This window comes from Herpailurus yagouaroundi, unplaced genomic scaffold (genome assembly GCF_014898765.1).
Source record: "Herpailurus yagouaroundi ecotype Mexico unplaced genomic scaffold, PumYag 217, whole genome shotgun sequence".
Classification (NCBI taxonomy): domain Eukaryota; kingdom Metazoa; phylum Chordata; class Mammalia; order Carnivora; family Felidae; genus Herpailurus; species Herpailurus yagouaroundi.
In genome coordinates this window covers 3729993-3751485 of record NW_024412448.1, presented here as the reverse complement: position 1 = coordinate 3751485, position 21493 = coordinate 3729993, and the positions used below count along the sequence as shown (strand labels likewise).

At 59.0% G+C, this 21493-nt stretch overlaps 1 protein-coding gene and 1 long non-coding RNA gene across 3 annotated transcripts in view; one reads left to right on the top strand and one right to left on the bottom strand.

Annotated features, from left to right (window-relative positions):
• Positions 1 to 21493, top strand: part of RBFOX3 (RNA binding fox-1 homolog 3) — a 464942-nt gene that overhangs the window by 168646 nt on the left and 274803 nt on the right. The window lies entirely within an intron of this gene.
• Positions 10483 to 16657, bottom strand: LOC121018011 (uncharacterized). The gene is made up of 3 exons (XR_005784993.1): positions 15582 to 16657; positions 13076 to 13191; positions 10483 to 12329 (listed from the first exon to the last, which is right to left on the bottom strand). It is a non-coding gene; the product is annotated as an uncharacterized LOC121018011 (long non-coding RNA).

Here is a 21493-nt window from a genome sequence, read left to right as displayed (position 1 = left end):
GTGACCGTCTCTCATTGGCTGAACTGTGACCGTCTCTCATTGGCTGAGCCGTTGCCAGGGGCCGGTGGAAACCTTCCTCCCACTTGCTGGGGTATCCACCTACAAGGTGCTCTCTCTTCTCTGGTTGGGTCTGCAGTTAACAGCAAGGGATAGGGTGTGAGCTCCCCCTGCCACTGGACTGCATTCTGGCCGAGGCTTCCCTTTGTTAATTTTCGCAGTGAGTGTGCGTGTGTGAGCACGAGTGAGGGTGGGCGAGTGGCAAGCGCGCACACACACACACACACACACATATCCATCCTTGGCCTGGCTTCACCAGCTCAGGCAGGGGTCCGGCCCAGCAGCTTGTTGGGTCGGCACAGAGCAGAGTGCAGCAGAGGTCAGGGGAGGGTGGTTCGAGAGGGGTTAGGCGTCCCCTCTCCCCTAATCTGTGGTTCTCTCCGGATGGCGGGTGCCCAGGACTCTGGCCTCCAGGCAGCCGGAGACACTCCACAATGCCAGGCTGCCTGTCTGTCCCTGCCGGCCTGCTTTGGGGGGTCCAGCAGCTGTCAGGACCGAGAGCACATGGAGGCCCTGTCAGTGAGATCTCTCCCCCGTGGCTGTTTGGTCCTTCGGCTGGAAGCCAGCAAGTAGGGCTCTGCGAGTCCTGATGATGGTGCTTGGAAAGCAAACCCTTTAGGTCCTGACCTCCTGGGACCCAGGTTTGGTGGGGGGCGTCCCGCCCGCTTCCCCACCCTCTCCCGAGTGGCTGCCCCCCTCCACCCCACCCTCACGTGTGTCTGGTTCCCACACCCCACCTGATCAGCCAGCGTGCTGTTCTCTGGCTCTGTCCCCCGGCGCTGTTGGCGCCTCCCAATGAGGTCCGAAGGCCCTGCCTTCGGTTTTGTCCTTTAAATGTGCGTTTTGCTATGAAATATTAACAACAGCAGCCAGGGCCACTTGGAGTACTTACCATATGCTTCTAACTGCTGAATCCTGTCTCCTGCACCTGCCCTTCCCTCCCGCTGCCCCCCCCTGCACTTCCCCTCCCCTCCTACTGCTCTCCCCTCCCCTGCCTACCCCCTGCGCTTCTCCCCTCCTCCCTTCCCCTGCTCCCTCTCGCCCTGCTCCCCCATTGCACATCTTTTCCCCTCCCCCTGCACCTCCCCTCCACTTGCCCCCCCCCACTTCGCCTTCTCTCCCCCCTGCCCTTCCTCTGCTCTCCCCTCCCGTGCCTTCCCCCTGCACTTCGCCTCTTCCCTCCCCTCCCCTCCCCCTGCCCTCCCCCTCCTCCTCCTCCTCCTCCTCCTCCTCTCCTGTCCTCTCTGTGTGCCCGGAGCAGGAGGAAGGGGTGGGGGAGGTTCCTGCAGCTGTTGCTGAAGGCTGGGTGAGGGTCTTTTCCACCACACCCTCCCAAACCCGGGGCTCAGTGCTGACAGCTGATGGGGCACTGGGCAGGCGAGGCTCTCAAAGGCACCCCTTCCACCCCGTGTCCCCTTGGAGAACAGCATCTTGTCTTTGCTTGGAAGCTTCCGCAGAGCCCCAAGTGAGCGGTTCCCACAGATGGACTGAGGGGCAGATGGGGGCGGCAGGTGGGCCTGCCCTGGCTGTGGGCCAGGATTTCCGTGGCCAGTGGCCAAGGTGGGACCCGGGCTCCTGACCTCGCGATCCGTCCTTCACCACTGCCGTCTGTTTTGCATCAACGTGAGTCTCTGTACCGTGTCACGGAGCAGCTACCGTGATCTGGGCACTGGGCTAGGGGTGGAATCGGACAGCTCCTGGTCCTGAGCGGTCCCGGGCCAGGGCTGCTGTGAGGAATCACCAAGAACAACAGAAGTTTGCTCTCTCCTTCCCTGTTCTGGAGGCCCGAAGTCCGTGTCCAGGTGTGGGCAGGCTCGGCTCCTTCTGGAGGCTCTGAGGGAGGGTCCGCCTCTGTCCCAGGCCTCCGTCCCGGGTGCCGGTGGCTGCCGACGGTGCTTGGTGCCGGCACACGTCACTCCCATCGGTGCCTCGGCCTTCACGCAGCCGTCTCCGTGTTTCTCTGGTCTCCTGTATGTCTCTTAGAATCCACCGCCATTGGATTTCAGGCCCACCCCAATCCAGGGGATTTCACCTCGATCCTTATTTTAATTACATACACAGGAGCTTTTTTCCAAATCAGGTCACATTCTGAGTTTCTGGTGGACATGAACTTCGGTGGGCGGATGCTGTCTAACCCACCACAGACCCGCAGGCCCCGAGAGAGAGTGCACCGGGCTGCAGCCCGAGGCAGGCGCCCCGTCTGGAGCCCTGCTCAGCCCTCCACGCCATGCTGCTCGTGGGTGCAGATCTGCCTCCTGTACCTACAGCTCTTTCCCGGACTGTCTCTCTTCCGCCACAGTCCTTCCTCCGACGTCCCCTCCTGGCATCCTGGTCCTGTCTTCCCTTCTGTGTCCCTAGTGTGTGTGTGACCCGAGGAGAAGCTGCGTGGGGTCTGGAGCCAGCTGTGGGGACAGTCCCAGCCTGTGCCCCAGCTGCAACCCGCCGTGGACGCCTCGAATCTGGTCTCAGCTTGCCTTGCAGGGGCTGCATGCAAAGAGAAGTTTTAAGGCCCTTCTCGGGGTTGGTGGGAGAGCGGGACACTCTGAGGGAGAAAACGCTTGGCTGAATGAAGGCGGTGAACGGACACAGGGATCTGGACCCTGGCAGTGGGGGGCGGGGGTGGGGGTGGCCCTTCTGCTGTCGTCCGTGGGAAGGGGGTCCAGGGTGAAGAGGCTGAAGCAGCGGTTGTGCTGGGGAAAGCAGAGCCACCAGCCTCCCGGCCACATCAACGGGTGGGGGCCGGGGAATGCGGTCCAGGGATCAAACGTGAGTTGGCTGCAGATTCCTTGGTGAAAAGTGACGTCCCCTGGGGAGGGCCGGTAATCAAAGTATGAGGACGGAGCTGCTCCGATGGAGGTCAGCGGAGGGCGCCGAAGAGCTTCCTGCCCTGACCCTGGAGAGCCCAGGCGGAAAGATCCAGGCATGGCAGATGGGGCCCCAGCTGGCGGGCAGGTCAGGCAGGAAGTGGGGTCTGCCCAGGTCCGTGTGCCCTGGGCAAGTCCCCCACCTCTCAGGTCCCTCATGTGCCAGATGGAGACTCTGAGGCTCCCGCCTTTCCAGAGTTACAGGGACAGGAAATGGGAAGGAGACACCACTTGTGGAAAGGCTCGGGAAACATTAGAAACGCCTGGCAGTGTAAGGCTCACCCTCGGCTCACCGCTGCTTCTACAGACGGCTGCTACTAGCTCGTGATTACAGGCAAACAGCGCACATAGGTCCGGCCATAAATCAGGCAGACGTTAGCTTCGTCCCGTGATTCCAGCGCACCCGGCAGAGACTCACCTGGGAGGCCTGGCTGTGGCCGGGGGGTGCTATTGCTAGGTGCTTGGGAGATGGTCCACCTGGGGCGTGTGGGGCTCAGGCTCCCCGTGGTCCGCTGGGGACGCACCCCCCCCCCCGGGCCCCCCAAGCCTTTCCCTTGTCCTCCTTTGCTGCTGCTGTTCCAGCTTTACTGTCCCCGCTCACATGCCTTTTCTCACTCCTGGACACTCTACCTTACTCATGTCAGACTCAAGGTCACCGGAGACTAAGCTGGGCTGGAAGGAGAGCTCAGGCTCAGTCTGTCCCTCCTCGCTGGCCAGGCAGGCGCGTGTGTGCACATGCATATGCGTGTACATACCTGCACGCACACGCTCACACACGTGCGTGCACACACGTGCGTGCACCCAAAACACGTATGTGTGTGTGCAAGTAGCGTGCTGAGAGCATCGTGGGTTTGTAGCTGTGTGCTGACACACATGTGCTCGTTCACACGTATGCACACCCGTGTGTTCACTGGGTGTTTGTGCGTGCTTGTGCACAGAGGGCAGAGAGCCCAGACCTCCTGGACACCTCGCAGAACCCTGGGCCCGCCCCCTGCCAGCTGCCACTGCCCATTGGATGGAGCCCTTGGGGGAAGTTACTGGACATCTGGGCAAAGCAGAGCAGAAATGAAATAACCACCAGATTTGCAGCATGTTACCTGTTTTTATTAAAAATCAATGACACAATAGAGCGATTCCACTCTATCTTACTTAAACAATATCCACTGCGTGGGAGCCGGGAGGCAGGAGGGGGCCCTGGGGCCGGAGGGGGGCCATCTGGGGGGGGGAGGCCGCCGGCTCTGTGAGCTGCTCTGTTTCCAGCCGCGCGCCCCCTCCATAAAATAACCGGCTCATCTCGGCCCCATCAGAGCCGGGATTTACTGCCGGGCCCACGATTGCCTGCCACACGCCTCTCTCGGTTTTATTCCCGCTATTTATCATGCCGGGCCCTGCCTCAGCGCCGGAGGGACAGTTAATCAAGGCAGACTTTCTACCTTGTCATCCGGGATTCTGCTGGCAGAAAATGTGAACCATAAAATTAAAATCACGGGAAGTCTGGAATTTGCAAGGAAGCTGGTGGTTTGGGGAGGAGGAGAAGAAAGAGATTTCCCCAGCTCCCTGCCCCGCATCCGGACACACCAAAACACGGAGCTGCGGGGACTCATGGCCCACGTTCATTTCCCCTGCAGGCGAGTTCCCAGGCAGTGCCTTGCAGACCTCACCCCACCCCTTGCCTTCCTTCCCCTGCTGCCACTCTGCTCCTGCCCCGATATCCCTCCCTTCTGGAGGAGGTGCGGGTGAGAGTCCTGGCTGTACAAGAGAGTCAGGAAGTGGGCACCCTGGGGATTAATGACGATGTCTGACCCGGAGTCCGGAGGGAGACCGTGCAGGTCCCACCAGACAGGCGGCCTCCCCTGGCACCCGGATGAGCCTCCTGGCCAGCCTGTCCCCCTGCCCGCCCCTTACGGTCCTGGGCCAGGTGGGGGAGGGGGGGAAACGGGAGGCCCCAGGGAGGAGAGGAGCCCACATCTGTGTAGCCTGGCTGTGCTGCGACATGGGGCGAATTTTCCAGCTGTTTCCAGAGATCCCGGAGAACCAGATTAGCATTTTGAGCTGGAGTAGGCAGAGCGCCTCTGCTCCGTGAGGCTGGAGCCATGCACAGGGGGCCTTGGCTCATCGTTTAATCTTAGAGAGCAGGGGAAATGGATTGCTTCCAGATCCTTCTAGACCTTTCTGTGGAAAACGGGCAGATTTTATTCCCTTTCTAATTTTATCACGTGGAGGAGCCGGCTGGGGCTGGGAAGGGGGAAGAGAGAGACAGAACATATAAAACCCAGTGCCTGCGGGCTGGCTGGGCCTGTGGGTTTAGAGCGGTCCCAGGGGCCAGCATAGTGGGAGCTCCACGGGCACGCGCCCCGTCCAGCAGCACAGAAGGGGGCTGTGTTGCTTTTAAACATAAAGTCCCTATAGCTCCACGTGAGCCCTGGTGGGCGTCGGGGTGTGTGCGCGGGCGTGTGTGCACGCGGGCGCGGGCATGTGTCTCCCCAGGTCTGCTCGTTGCAGAAGGATGGGTGTGACGGGCGCTAGAATAAATGGTTTTCCAGATCCCCAGAGGACAGCGCAATCAGGCCGAATGTCTTCCAAAGACCCCCTGTTCCGGGAGAGAGGGGGTTTCAGAGGGTGCTGCCCAGTGCCTGCCTCTTGTGGGCATGTTTGGGGAGCCTTGTGTTTGGGAACGGGGTCTCCTGATTCCGGGCTGCCTGGGAGGCTCCCTAGTACCAGCCCTTCGTGACCCCAGAGCCTGGCGTCAGGGCCGCGTGATGGAGGGTGACAGCGATTTGCAGCTGCAGTTCAGAGGTGCCCTGGGCTTTCCCGCTCCGGCACGGCCTTCCTGCACTCGTTATTTATTTAATCATCTCTTTATGATTCTGGAGGAGCCAGGGGAAGGAAGGGGATGGGGGAGGGGTCAGGCAGAACGACCCTGTCGTGCCTCTCACCCCTGATGGAGCCTCGAATGAACAATGTTCGCATGGGCAGCTGTCAGTCACGGTCATCTGTCTCTGAGGTCGCAGGAGCCGGCCAAGGTCACGGCAGGCCTCCCAGGAGTGGGGGGCAGCGGGGCAGTGCAGGGAATCCAGAGGGCAGCTGGGGTAGGGGCTGGAGGTAACACAGGCACAAAAGTGAAAAGCCAACTTCAGGTTGGACTTGGCTGTCTGGGGCCCCCCACTTCTACCAGAGTTGGTCCCCGGGGCAGAAGAAGCTGGACCCGCAAGGATCCCCTTCTCCTGCCCCCTGCGCCACCCCCCGGCCCCCGCAGGAGGCAAAAGCACCACCGGGGCCCTGGGCGAGAGGGGGGCTACAGCAAGAGTCAGCTCTCAGGACAGAGGCCGGTTGACGAGTCTGGACCTCCGTCCCGAGACCTCCCCTCCGTGAGCCCTGTCTGAGCTGAGGTAGCTTCCTCTGCACAGCCCTGCCCTGCACGACCCCGGCCCCATCTCCCGGGTCCCCTGCTCTGGCCACACGGAGATGGGCTTCGAGGCTGCCCTCTGCCACCAGGCCTCTGTGCCTCTGCCTGGTCCCACCCCGACCCCAGGCCTCTCCAGGCCCGCCCAAGGCCGCTCCCCACTGCACGTGTGCGCGCGCGCGCACACACACACACGTGCACGTGCACATTTCAGAATATCCCGCCCTCCCTTGTCTGTCATGCAAGAGGACTGATGGACAACCTTAGGGCAGCTACTCATGGATCGGCCTTCCCCACCAGCCACGGCCCTCCGCGGCACTCCCTGTGCATCTCTGCGGTGCCGACACGTGGCAGATGCCTGTCGGCTGCCTGATGAGTGAGTGGTTCCCGGCATTTCTAGAAGGACCCATCTGCTGTGTGTCCCCACCCAGCACGGAGAGCTCCATGGGGACCCCCCCCCCCCCAGGGAAGCCGGGATCCCATCCTGCTCTTATGCAGATGGCAGGGGGAGGAGCCTGGGGAGGGGGCGATCACCAGGGGAAAGCATGGCCATCACTTTTGTGCTGTAGAGCCCCCGAGACCCCTAGACGTCCCCCAGTGACGTTTTCTTGGATTTGGAATGCATTATGTGATTTAGCTGTTGTTATAGATTTACCTTCCTAATTATGTTTGGCTTAGAACAATGTTAAAATTGTTTTGCATTCCCTGGGTACACAGAGCCCGGGCGTGGGAGGAGGTGGCTGGGGATGCGCGAGGTGGCAGGGAGAAGATGCTCAGGATGTAAGGGCTGCAGGGATGAGCCACGTGCCGGTAATGAACAATTGTCTGTGCAGAGAGCGCCTGCAGACAAACGGCCATGAGCTCCTGTGGCTGCTGACACCCAGCAGAGCGGGAGGCGGCTGGGAGCAGGTTTGGAGCGCCAGGGCCTGAGCCCAGATGACCAGCGTCTGTCCGTGCCTGCTGTGCGCCAGCCACTGCTCTGAGGATTTTCCTTGAATTGACTCATTCGACCCCACAACCACGCTGATGGGGTGCGTACCGTTGTCTTTCTCCTCTTTGCAGAGGGGTAAATTGAGGCCCAGAGAGGGGAAGCCACTGGCCTGAGGTCCCAAAGGAGACGTGTGGCCCCCAGCCAGGCTTGCATCCTCTGTGTTAGGCCCTCTCCAGCCTAACACAGGAGGTTCTGAACTAGGAGCGTCCACAGGCGACCAGAGACGGGCAGAGGCGCAGGGCGCGGCTTACTCACACGAGGCCCCTGGGAGAGGTTTCTTCTTCCTTCCCTCCCGGGCCTGGGAAGTGGAGACCGTCCCACTTGCAGAAGTCGGTTATTTTCAGGGGTGCACTCCCCCCCGCCCTTGCTGCATGAGAGTCTGCTGCTACTGATGCCCTCTGAGGGTTCGCTGCTTCCCCCAGGGCTCCAGCACTCAGCCCTTACCTGAACCCCCCACGGCCCCAAAGCCCGTTTCCCCATCGGTGTTCCCAAGCAAGACGGAGCTCTCCCTAAAGTTCAGATTCATATGGATTTGAAGCAACATGAATTTAACCCTCTCTTTCCTAAGTAAGATACAGAACGTATCTGGGCCCCCTTGCCCTCTTGGCTAATCCTCTCTTCGAAGTCAGACAGCCAGACCCCTGGGTGCTGAGGACCATGGAGAGCCCCACGCTGTTCCCAGCTTCCTGGATCTGGATGTTCCGGAGAGCATCAGACAGGAGCTGGGCTCAGAAAGATGGAGGTGAGCTGTTACTCTTTTGTGGGCTTGTCTGCAAAGCCGAGCCTTCACTGCCCCTTTTCTCCCAGCTCTGGCCACGTTTGTTGTTTCTGAGTGGACCAGGCTGCTTAGCGCCCCTTCTGATTCCACATTGTCCAGAAATTAGCACAGTTTCACTGTCGGCCTGGTCTCTGTGGCCAGATGCCTGTTCTTCGTCAGTACTGAAGTCTTTGCACTTTGCAGGCAGATCTGGTCCTGCACTAAGGAGCTTGGTCCAGAGGACCTGGAGGCGATGCTGGGGTTTCTCCCCTCCCGCCCGTCGAATCCCCAAACCCGCTCACAGCACCCCAGCGGATAGGCAGGAGAGGTGCTGCTGAGATGCTCCCCTCTGGTTGTCAAGGCAGCACTGAGGATTGTGAAACTCCTCGGGGACAAGAGCATGCCTCTCCATGTTCTCTGCCTGCGTTCCGTCTACCTGGAAGCTGTGGCTGATGTAACTCAGCTGGAGCGTTTAGGGGTGTCGGGCATGGGGGGAGGCACATTATCAGGAAGAGGAGTTAGTGAGCTTTTATGTCCTACTATGATACAAATGTTGGGATTTTTACCCTGTCCTAGAGTCCAGAAAGAGCTGATTTGCTTCCAGCAGTTCCAGATGTTTCCATCTTGGAAGTTGAGGGGCGTGGGTCCGCCAGGTCCTCATCATTTGTAACAGTCAGCTCTTGCTGCGTAACAACTACCCCATAAGTCAGAGTATTTAAACGGTTATAATTCGTAATCGTCGATCCTCATTATTCGTGGATTCTGTATTTGTGAATTTGTTGTCTCGCTAACATTTATTTGTAACCCACAAATCAGTACTGATGGCACTTTTGTGGTCATTTGCGGGCACGCGCGGAGCCAGTGTGGGTGCTCCCAGCTGAGGCGGGACAAGATGACACTCCGCCTTCTTGTTTTCAACTTTCATGCTGGAGACTAATGGTCTATTTAGTGCCAGAGTTTTTGCACTTTTTGTTGGTGATTTTGCTGTTTAGAGTGGCCCCCAGCATAGCGCTGAGGTGCCGTCTGGTGGCCAGAAGCCCTGGAAGGCCGTGATGTGCTCTGTGGGAAAATGCGGGTGTTCGATAGGCTTCATCCAGGTACCAGCAGGCATTGTAGCACTGTTGGCGGTGAGTTCGATGTTAACGAATTGGCAACACATATTAAATAAGATAGCTTTAGCCAGAAGCACACATACAATAGGCTTATGTATTGGTGGGCTGACAAAAACGTTGTGAGAGTCCCGTCCGCTAGGAGCACTCATTCAGTATTCTCCAGTTCAAGGTTAGTGATGACTTTCTGGACCATGACCCCAGGAACCCTCAGAACCGACCGCGTTTTGCTCATGCATCTGCGGGTTGGGCTGGTGTCGGCTCATCTGGGCGCTTCTCCTTCAAGCTGGGGGTTGGCCAAGTGTGGCTACTTGCTCTGTGGGGGGCTCATTCTGGGTCCTAGCTGCCGAGCTGCAGCTTCCTGTGGGCAGTGTTGCTGCCCATGGCACAGGCACAGACGGACACACAGGCCCCTTCAGAGCCTCTGCTTGAATCACACGTGCTGACCTCCCATTGGTCAAAGCAAGTCATGTGGCCAAGCCCAGGCGCAGGAGGTGAGGGGAAGTAGGCGGGTTTCTACCGGACGTGCTGCAAAGTCACATGACAGGGCAGGGCCATCCGCCTGTGAACCTTTGGGACCATCCCCGATACTCTGCATAGGGAGGGTCTCCACGTCAGTTGATCCCAAACCTGGGTAGCTGGGATGGGGGTGGGGATGTGGCAAAGGAGTCCTGTCCCAGCGGCGGGTGGCCGGGGAGAAGAAGGCGTGGTGAGGCACCTGCTCCTCACTCTCCTGGTGGCACCTGGGTATCCTACTGTCTGTCCGTGGAAGCACAGCCCAACAGGCAGGCTTGTGGACCTCGCTAATACCAACAGGTCAGAGGTGTCCGTCTCCCGTGCGGGTGACCTGGGGCGTGCCCTGGGAGGCACAGAGAAGGAGGCAGGCTAGTTAATGCAGGGGGCTGGAGTGGGGACAGCAAGAGAGGAAGTCCCGGATGCCGCGGTGGTGTTCTAAATGTCTTATTTAATGACATCCTTTATACGCTTACCAAGTTAAGTGTGAAGTACAGATCTGTAGGGAGCCAGCCTTGCCAGTGGTGGGGCTTGTCCTACAGACCTACTTGTCCTACTAAGAAGAGGAGCCGGGTAGAATTTCTAGGTTCCTTCCAATTAGGTCTCCTTTTGAAAGCTTGTACCACACTCGCTCTTTGATTTTTTTCCTTCCCCTGCCTCAGGGCATTTCCCTGGTTCCTCATCAGTAAACGAATCTGTTCCCTTCACATCTGGGACACGGGGCCTTTGATACCGGAATTCGTGGGAAGGAAGGAAGAATAATTAACAAATTAATTAATTATCCTTTATTTCCACTTCAAACAAATAAGGTAGTTTTTTTTTGTTTGTTTTTTTGTTTTTTTTAGCCAAACAGGTTACGCGTGGATAAAGGGTCATTAGTGACCATTTGAAATGAACATGTGTGTGCAGACTCCCCACCGTCCTAGATGCCCGACACGCATATGGCTAGCTCCTTCTATGAGCTGAGCTGGCTCCGGTGGCCTGGCCCAAGAAGTGAAGCTCCATGTAGATGCTTATTTCTGTGAACCCAAAACAAAGCAAAAAGCCCACTGAATGAGTGATTCCACTTCCGCAAAAGAATCGGAAGCAGGGTCCTGAGGAGATATGTGCACATCCATGTACGTGGTGGGACTGCTCACTCTCTCCAAAAGGCGGGAGCAACCCAAGTGTCCATCAGTGGATGAAGGGATAAACAAAACGTGGTCCACCCGCACAGTAGAATATTGTTCAGTCTTAGAAGGGAAGGAAATTCGGATACCCGCTACATAGATGGACCTTGACGACCTCTGCCGAGGGGTCAGCCAGTCCCAACAGGACAGATGCTATAGGATCCCACTTACACGAGGTCCCTAGACTCGTTGAGTTCACAGAGACAGCTGTAGAGTGGTGGGGGCTGGGAGGCTGGGGTGATGGCTGCACAAGAACGTGAATGTACTTGAGCCGGGCACTAACAAACACATGGTTACGGTGGTCGTGTGCTGGTGAGTCGACAAAACACTGACTAGAGGCGTGTAGGACCGAAACCCCGTGTTTGCTCAGGACGGTGTTTCAGTGTTTGCTAATTCGGTGATTGCTGCGACTTTGTGATGCCTAAGTTCATGAATGATGAGAATCGCCCGTATCGTTTGAACGTGTTCCATTTCATGCTCTGTGTGTGTGTCTTCGGGGGCCCTGAATCCCTCCTTCACGTTCCTGTGCTGACACTCGTGATCACGGGCTCAGGCCCGAGTTCTCATACTTTGCTGTAAAGAGCGGTTCACTGATTTGATCTGGGAAATTTCAAGCTGTCCTCTGGCTGCAGATCTCAAGTCGTTTCTGATCTTTGACACGTGCCCGCCATGTTTCCGGCAAAAGTGAGTCAGTAGGCTGAGGCCCACAGGCACCGATCTGAACCTCGTGCTCTGTGCGTGTGTCGGCACATCAGCGCTGACCTCGTGCCCCGTGTTCTTATGAGGAGTCTGTTGGCAGATGAAAAATAATATTTGTTGAGAATAGAATAGGGTAAATCATATTTATACTTTACTCTAGGAACAAAAGTACTTTCCAAAGCATATTTGATTTTGAAATCACCTTTCTGATTAAGAGTCCCTTAAAAAGCACAGCTAAATAAACTACGGGTTGGAAAGGCTCCTCAGTGTAGACGTGGTTTTCCGTCTGTTAGTGGGTTGAACGGTTTTAGGCACGACACGCTTGAGCCGCCATTGTCCACTTTTCTCTTACCTGTTTTTTTTTTTTTTTTCTTCTTCTTCTCGGGAGACATTTCAGACAGGCTCATGCTCTTGATTCTTTCCTGCCATTGCAAAACCAGTGGCCCCCCCCAGCAGCCAGGCTGAAATCAAACACCTTCTCGGAAGCCAGAGGCGCACCTGGCATCCCAGTAGCAGAGGGGGGAAGCCCGATTGGTGCACGTGTCTCCAGGGAGCAGGTGGAGCACCAAGGATGACATCCCCAGGCCACCTCCTGGACCATCCGGTGGGATGTGGGGTGAGGGAGGCCCAACCTGTGCCCCCCTTCCTTCTGGATTCACAGAATTCCTGGGTCAAGGCTGAATATTCGTGCACAAGGCCGGGGGGTGATCAGAGGTGTGGGTACATAGATCAAAGGCCGTGTTTAATTTTTAAACTGTCTGTTTCCCCTTAAAAGAAAGAAAGAAATGAAGGTATCACAGGGGCTGGAGTCAAACCCTGGCCCCCACTCACAAAGTACGTGACCCCAACAAGACCTAGACTCTCCCAGCCTCGGTCTGTCCTCTGTGCACACGGTCCCGGTGTGGCAGTCTGTCCTCTGTGCACGGGGTCCCTGTGTGGCAAGGCTGCAGGAGGGAGGGCCAGTGCCCACGTGGCTCAAGCAGGTACCCGACAGGAGGCTGTTGTGCAGGGGGCGCAGCTGAGGAGGGTGTGGGGTGGGGCACCGGGAGGCCGTCTCCACCAGTCCAGACCGGGCACCTCAGGTCCGTGGCTCGTGGGGACCTAGCCTCGCGGCCACAGGCAGCCCACTCCACCCCTCGCTTCTGAGTAAGGTTGGTACCTACAGGCCCAGACTTCTGGGTTCTCTCTCTGGGCCTCCGTGTCTTTGCCACCGGCCTCACCTTGCTGCACCCCTTTCCCATGTCCCCCTCTGTCCCTGTCCCCAGAGGGGATGGTCTGGGGGGGGGGATGGGACTCCTGACTGTCCGAGAGCCTTCCGCATAGAGTGGAGCTGGGTGTGGATACACGGTGGCCACTGGTCACCGTTCCTGGAGCTGGAGCGTGGACGTGTGTGAGTGTGTGTATGTGTGCACAGGCGCGAGGGGCTGTTGGCCTCCACAGCAGAAGGGGACTGTCACTGGGGGGAGAGTCTTGGGGGAGCTGCTGGCAGGTGGAGGCGGAAGGTGGGACAGACCTGGTGGGAACTCGGGACATTTGAGTGTTTCCTGGTTCCAGGGCAGCAAGCTGGGGCGGGCGGGAAGCATCATCTACCCGGATGGGTCCAGCACATCACTGGTCACGTCAAGGGTCCTGTGGATGATAGTGCCACCACATTCAGAAGGAACATGGTCTCATTGGAGAGGCTTTTTGTGAGCCTCTGGGTGTGGTGGGTAGGGGACTGAGCCCCGTGTGGGGACAAGTGGACAGTCGGGGCCAGCTTGGGATGGACCCAGATGCCGGCCAAGGAGCTGGATGCGAGAGGCATGCCACAGGCCTGGAGGGTGGCTCTCAGGTGACGAGGGGCTGTGCGTGCTCCTCCCCTGCCTCACATGGTGACAGGTGTCCCCAGGCGTCCCCTCCGGCTCAGCAGGGGCTCCTGCGGAAACCGTGGCTCCCAGGTGTGACTGTGGACACGGGTGGTTTATGGGGCTATCCCCATGGGGGCCAGGCATCTACAAGGGCAGAGGGGGAGGGGAGGGCAGCTGTGCCGTGGCCGCTGTTCTTCAGGCTGCGGGGGACAGGTGGTCTGGACGCCCACTGTCAGGGGAGGAGGGGTGCGGTGCCGTGGCCAGGGGCCACCGGACACAGTGGTCTCATGGCGGCCACGTCAGGCGAAGTGCCGGCCGCAGCCAGCAGGCGGGGCCCAGCCGACGGCCACCTGTGTGGGACAGTTTGGAGAAACAGCAGCCTTACAGAAGCGTGTGCATGTGTGTGTAAAAGTGAGTGTGAGGGCATGTGGCCGTGAGGCAGCCACGTGTCCCCACCCGGCCTTTGTGCGTGCTTGGGGGGTGCTCGGTGCTCTCTAGCGTCTCTTCCTACAAGGACACTAATCCTCCTGGGTCGGGGCTCCGCCCGTTTCCTCAATCAACTTGAGTTACCTTCCCAAAGGCCTGTCTCCAAATGGTTACCCTGGGAGTTGGGCATCAAAGCGTGAGTTTTGGGGGGACACAGTTGAGTCCGCGGCCGATGGGGACGGAGGGAGAGGAGCCGGGGGAGCCGGGGGGTCCCGGCTCAGGGCCCCCAGGCGGGCGGGGGAACAGCCACCTGCGGTTCTGAAACAGGCAGAGGCTCCAGTGTCCCCCTGTCTGACCTGTCCCGGCGCTGAGTGCTGGGCCTGGGGACCCTCTTCCGGGTCGTACGTCTGTCTACCTGACAGCTCCCAGGACAGGTGTGTGCGGCGGGGAGGAGCCGTCTGCGGCTGTTGGGGGCACCACCCGAGCTACGGTGTTCCCTGCACGCCGCCAGGGCCGCAGACCCAACGCGGAGGGCGGACAGGGTTGAGGGAGGGTGGGGCGTGGGGCACAGGGGCTGGGCTGGCGTCTCGACCACATCGGCAGGGAGGACGCCCGATGGTTTTATAAGGCAACTGCGTGTCTGCCGCGGCTGCTCCAACAAGTCCTGGGGCTGCGGGCAACCCAGGCTGCTCCCGCTGCTCCCCCACACGGCCTCCTCTGCCTCCCCGTCTTCAGGGGGGTTCTCGTGACCCATCCCCGCCCTCCCTGACCACCCCCTTCCCCCTGGGGCTCCCCAGCCCAGAGCAAGGCGGGTGCTAAAGCGTGAATAAGGCCCCTGCTGGCCTCTGCTCTGCTCCCCGCTCCCTCCCCGCTTCCCTCTCTGGGTGCCCCATCTCCGCAGGGCTGATGGAGGGCACACCCTCCCTCCCAATGTCATCTGGGTGGGACTCTAATAAAGGTCTGGGCGCAGCTGGCTCCGTGTCTAACTCAGCGCCCGAAGGTGGCCGTGGCCTTTGATGGATATGTGACAGGCGTAACCCTTGGCGGAATGGCGTCTGGACAGCTCGCTCCCTGCACAAAGTCCCCGCTGGGCGGGGGGCAGGGGGGATGGTCCCAGAAGGGAGGGGGCCCAGGAGAGCCCTCTGCCTGAGGTCCAGGACAAGCCCTGATGAACAAGATCACTTGGTTCCACATTGATGCATCATTTTGAAACACGAGGTGCTTTCTTTCTGCTTCCTTTATTTTTATTTTTTCATTTCTCCAGCCCTACAGGGTGGGGGGCACCTCTGGTTCTGTGGGGAGCAGCTGAAACTGTCGGGGGGGGTGTGGGGGGAGTGTTGCCGAGGGCATGTGGTGGCCACGGAGGGAGAAGCACGGAGGGCTGAGCCTGGGGTCTTCCAGACTTTATCTCCCCGGGTGTTTTCCTCAGTTCCCTCCCTCTCTCCTCCTCTGGGCCCCCCCACCCAACACGGCCCCAGATGGAGGAGGAGGAGGCCACGCTTCCTCGCTGGGTCGGTGTGGGATGCGCGGGGCTTGGAAGTTCTTGGGATCCCCCCTTGCCGGGGTGATGAGCCCACATTTGCCACATCCTCGACATCAGTGGCCTCCCTGGTCTGTTTCCCAGGGCCAGCCGTGTGTGGTTGGCCGTGATGTCGCTGGACGGGTGTGGCCTGCAGGCCTCGAGAGGCCTCGGGGGCTTGGCCAGCAGGGTGGGGCCCTGGGTCTGCAGGAGCTGAGGGGCCTCACCATGTGAGAAGCAGCCATCCACACTAGACCGTCCTCGCTTCTGACACCAGCTTCAAGTTCAAGGAGCCCCAAAACCACTCTCAGGTTGCATAATTTGCCGGAAGGACTCACAGAACCGAGAAGTTGTACTCACGGTTAGGGTTCCTGACAGCTGAAAAATACGCCTTAAATTCAGCCAGTGCAAGAGACGTGTGGGGTGTGGTCCTGGAAAGTGTGACAGTGGGGCGGATCCACGCTGATTTCCTGGCCTTGCCCCAGAATTGCCGTGTGCTTGGAGACCCCCTCCCGGAGCCCTCCCTGAGAGGCCAGGCCCCTCCTCCTGACAGGCAGGAGAGGGCCTGGAAGGGCTGGGATCAAGAAGTCCAAGGGGGCTCTCCGTGCCTCCCAGGGGACCCTGCCAAGGCCTTCCTGGGGGCACAGGCTCTCCCTCCCTTCTCACAGACCCCCAGCTTATGGAGGGGTATGATAACGGGAGTCCCTGACCCAGCGCCGCGAGTATGTTCTGAAAAACCTCTAGATGAACAGGTATTTTTAAAAACGGCAGTATATTTAAAATGCGCCCGGGATCTTTCCATTTTCACATTAAGGGAAACTTTGTGAAGTGAATCATCAGCCAATTTGTGTCTTTTAAACATCAGATTTGCCTAAAAGGAGACACACCTGCTAATCTTGTATCACTGGTGATTCTACTACAAGAAAGGATTTTGGGGGTGCCAGGGGCATCCAAACTTGCACAAAATAACCATGCCTTAGAATTCCTTGGTGCTTCGGTTTTTTTCCAGAATGCTTTTGTGTTTGTCAGCACATCTGACTCCCACAATGGCTCTCTGAGGGGGCCTGCGGGGGGTAGGGTTGGGAGCTAAGTGGCTTTTCCCCTGGTGGAGATAAAGGCACTGAGGGTCAGAAATTAAGGGGCGTCCCCAAGATCACGGTGTGTAAGGTGGCAGAGCTCCATGCATTGTGTGCCAAGAGGCCCCAGGGTGCCTCTACATTTCATGCACACACACATGCATACATGCACGTGCTCCTACACATATGCACGCACACGAGCACACATGCACATGCATATATGTGCACTTACACACATGCATGCCCTTACACCATGCATGCACAGGAGCACACATGCATACATGCATGCACACGAGCATACATGCACACGTACATGTGCGCTTACACACAGGCACACACCCACACATGCACATGAATACACGCATGTGCACTCATGTACATCTACACACATGAACACGAGCACACACGCACATGTACACATACGTGTGCACTTGCACACACCCACACATGCACGCACACCTACACAGTGCACACGTGTGCACACATGCATGCACACGGCCACACATACACTTGCATGCACACACACGAGCACACATGCACGTGCATGTATGTGCACTTACACACATGCGTGCGCTTACACAATGTATGCACACGAGCATACGTGCACATGCACACATACATGTGCACTTACAGGCACACACCCGCACGTGCATACATGCATGTGCACTCATGCACACGAGCATACACGCACATGCACACATACGTGTGCACTTGCACAGAGGCATACACCCACACATGCATGTACACTTACACATGCACGCACACCTGCACAGTGCACACGTGCGCACACATGCATGCACACGGCCACACAAACACTCGCATGCATGCACGCGAGCACACGTGCACATGAGCACACATGCACGCACACGTTCACATACAGGCATCCATTGTTAATAGCTAGCAGTTAATAGCTGTTAATAGCTAGCAAATCCTTGTTGCCTCTGATGCATTTCTGAAGGTCCAGTTTGACCTCCTACATCTGCATAAAACCTTCAGACACACAGGTCTTGACCGCGGTGGATCTCTGGTGTGTCCTTAGCTTTCTGGAAATCCCTCCCATGGCCATTTGCAGGAGGAGGATTGGCTCACGGCAGATGGGAGGTTGGTGGCAGCGTCCTGTGCTCTTGGGGGTGCCTGTTGTGTTTGCTTTCACTGTGGATCATTCAAGGTGTAGACAGGACTGCATCCTCTCACCAGGGGAGGCCTCCCGGGGAGGGGAGATCATCCCAGGAGCAGCCAGAGGGACAGAAGAGTCGTTCATAGCGGCATACGGCTGGAACAACAGGGTTGCACACGCACACGTGCACACATGTGACAGTGCAGCCCACAGACACAGGGAGGTAGTGTGAGGGGGAGGGAGACCGAGGGAGGGGCTCAGCTGCCTCGGGGACGCTCCCACTAATGCACAGCGTCCGGGGGCCTCGGGATGCGGCTCTTCCCTCGAGCTTGGCCCACCCGGTCCCTCGGCACCAACAGCCATATCACCCCTAGTGAGTGAGGGCTCGTGAAATCTATTTGTCCCGCAGACTGTGGTATAATTGCTGCACGTTAAAGACGGTTGCGTTTGCACCGGGCTGTGACCCGAGCTGGGTCAGCACAGACAAAGCTACATCGCCTTTAACCTGTCACACCCCTGCGCCCCTGTCAGGCCAGGTGTCCACCCTGCCCCCCCCCCCCCCCCCCCCCGCCCCCCCCCCCCCCCCCAGGTCAGACCCCACGCTCACTTCGCGGGTGCGGACTTCTCTTGCACATCTCCTTCCGAGCAGAGTGCAATGCCACCCAGACTTCGGGGACGCTGAGGGCACTTGGCACAGGCCCCACTCACCTCCCTCTGTCTTCGTTCTGGTCTGGCCCCTCGGAGGCTCTCTCTGGATCTTCCTGGCTGAGAAGCAGCCTAGAGCTGGGCTGGTGGACCGAGCCGCATGCCCGGCCACCCCCGTGTGCACGGGGGACTGTGCACGGCACCTGGCTCACACACACGGCATGTCACTTGATCGCACTGGGTGAGCAGCACTGGCCAGCTTGCCGTCCAGATGCTTCTATTTCAAGATCGGCTGGGCATAGCCCGGATCCTTCTCTGCGAGGTTGCTTTAGGAGATTATCTGATGGGGAAGAAATGGGCAGCAGGTACCTTTCTTTCACTGTAGAAAGAACTTGGCTGACTTTTCGCGTGAAGAACAGGAGTGTGTGTGTTGGGGAGAGTGGGTGCGTGTAAAGAGGGAGACACCCAGCTGGATGAAGTGTGGGGCATCCCAGAGACTCTTCTACTTTTTAAAAAACTGGTAAAAAAAAAATGTGTAGCATATAGGTTAGCATTTTCACCATTTTTAAGTGGACAGTTCAGTGGCCTTAAATACATTCACGCTGTTGTGTGTCCATCACCATCATCCGTCTCCAGAACTTTCTTCATCTTGCCAAACTGCCACTCTGTCCCCATTAAACACCAGCTCCCTGTGCCCCTCCCCCCGCCCCCGGACTCCCCCCCCCTCCCCCCACCCCACATCCCCCAGCCCCTGGACTCCCCCTGCCTTCCCCCACCCCACATCCTACTTTTCTGTCCCTACAGAGGTGGGTGGAGCCAGCAGCGAGTGGGGAACTCTCCCTGGGATCTGCAGTGTGGCCCCCTCTGCCCCCGGCACATGCAGGCTTGCTCTATGCGGAGACCCCTCTGTCGCCCGCTCCAGACCGTGCATCCCGCCCTCTGTGGGTACAGTTCTGCGGGCCAGGGGTTTGCCTCTTTGGAACCCACCTGGGCTTTCAAGCAGGTGCGGCCTGAGCTACCCAGCGGTCTCAGAAATCACCGGAGCGCCCCAGATTCCGGTCCCTGCTGGCGACATTGCAGCCTGGCAGCCGTGTTGGTGGCGGTTCATTCGCCGGCTGGAGGCGGCGGCAGAGGAGGCTTCCCCTGCACGTGGGCAGCTGCAGAAATCGGCTTGGGAGCCCTCTGGGGACAGAAGGTAGGACAGTGCCAGCCTCTCCTGAGGCCCTAGCTCCGTCACAGCCCCTCTGCCAGGCCAGCCGGTGGCCCAGCGGCTCCTCCTAGTCGTGGGTATTTAGGAGATGGCCGGGAAAAATGGACAGATGCCACCCTGCCGTTGCCCTCGGGACCCTCGGGACCCCCGGGACCCACCTGTTCCGTCGTGCCCTCTCTGGGGCTGTGCTTACCCTCAGCCCAGCCAAGACCAGCTTCTGTCTGCATCCTTGGGATCCACGGCACGGCCTCGGAGCAGACAGGTAGATGGACAGACGGATGGGCAGACCGGGCGGGACGGAAGGGGTTAACCGTGACGTCAACACGCAGCCCATGCACGGCCCACCCTCAAGTGCACATTGAAACAAGCCCCGAAGGGGGGGGGGCTTCGCTTGGAAAGTTCCATGCCGATCCATCTTCCTGTGGGAAGGAGGAGATTATTCACCGTTAAAAAGTAATAATAGCGGTGTGGAGGCACTCAGCTGTACGTTACCCAGAAAGACGGGGATAGGGTGGCGAGCTATTTTTAATGGTCTCCACGGTGACAGAGACTTTGTTTATGGTTTTTTTAGTCTTTCGTTCCTCAGCGAGGCGATTGCCGATTTGCGTCTTGTTAGAAAACGCTGCTGGCGAGCCCCTGGTGTGCACAGGAATAGGGCCCCGAGGGCGCTTGGGAAGGGGGCCCGGGCGGACCCCCGGGCCGAGGCTGCCCACACCCAGCCTGCGTGACCTCCCTGCCCCGTCCCCTGCCCGCCCCTGCAGGGGGGTGCCGCCTCCGCACGCCCCTCTGTGCCGACCACACCCGCTCCCCAGAGCCCCTGGCCACCTGCTCAGGGCAGCTGGGCGGGTCCCAGCGCCTCCCCCTGCAACCCACGTGGGGCCAGCGGGGCCACTTGCCGAGGGCTCGGGGCCCAGGGCCGCCGGCTGTGCCGCAGATGGCGCGGCAGCTGTGTGCCCCGCGGAAGCCAACTCGCGCGGCTGCTGGCCAGGCCCCAGAAGGAAGGCGCGGGCCGGGCACGCAGGTGTGAGCGCTTCCTGGGCTGGGGCCCAAGTGGGCTCGCTGCTGGCTGCCCACCGCCCAGGTGTGGGCCCGAGAGAGGGAAAGAAGGGAACTGCCGTTCAGTCTGTGGGGTTGCGGGTCGGCCGGCACCGAGAGCGTTCTTCCCCCCCGGCCTTGGACTCGCTAGTCTGGTGAACACCTGCGTCCCAGGGGCCGTCGGCCACGGAGGGGACGGAGCTCACTGGCCTCACAGCCGGGGGCGGCGGGGCCTTCTGGTGCCTTCCTACGGGTTCGTGTTGTACGCCGTCCAAGGACCCCGGTGGTGGGCGTCATTTTGTGCTGCTGTCCCCCCCCCCCCCCCCCACACCCCCCTCACACCCCGACTGATGGGAGGCACGGGGTTCAGAATGCCTCGTGGCTGCAGCAGGTGTCGAAGGAGAACCAGACCCTGCTGGCCTCCCACTCGGACCAGGCACCGGCAGGGCAACTTGGACACAAAGTCAGGAACCTGAGAGCACGTGGCCTTCACAGCCCCCAGCTGCTCCGTAACGTGGGGAGGACATCTTGCAGGGACCGTGAGGAACAAGCAGGCGGCCCCCACCGACGAGGGTGACCTGGGTGGGCCGGGGTTTTTTGTTGTGGTCTCTCTCACCTTTTAGAAAATTGCACCTGTGGGTGATACTTTCAGGCAATTCTCCCTCCCCTGTTTTCTTTCCTTTTTTTTTTTTTTTTTAATTTTTTTAAATGTTTATTTCTTTTTAAAGGAGAGAGAGAGAGCACAGCAGGGGAGGGTCAGAGAGAGAAGGAGACACAGAATCCGAAGCAGGCTCCGGGTTCCGAGCTGCCGGCACAGAGCCCGACACGGGGCGCGAACTCACGAACTGTGAGATCGTGACCTGAGCCGGAGTCGGACGCTCAACCGACTGAGCCCCCCGGGCGCCCCTCTCACTCCCGTCTTCTTAAAAATCAGCAGAGGCCTTCGGGAAAATGCCCAATTTCCTTTTCCCTGAGAGAGGCTGGAAGATAGGCAGGGGAGGCCGAATGTGACGGGGAAAATCTGACGGGGTTGGGGGCGTCAGGGGCCTCGGGGGT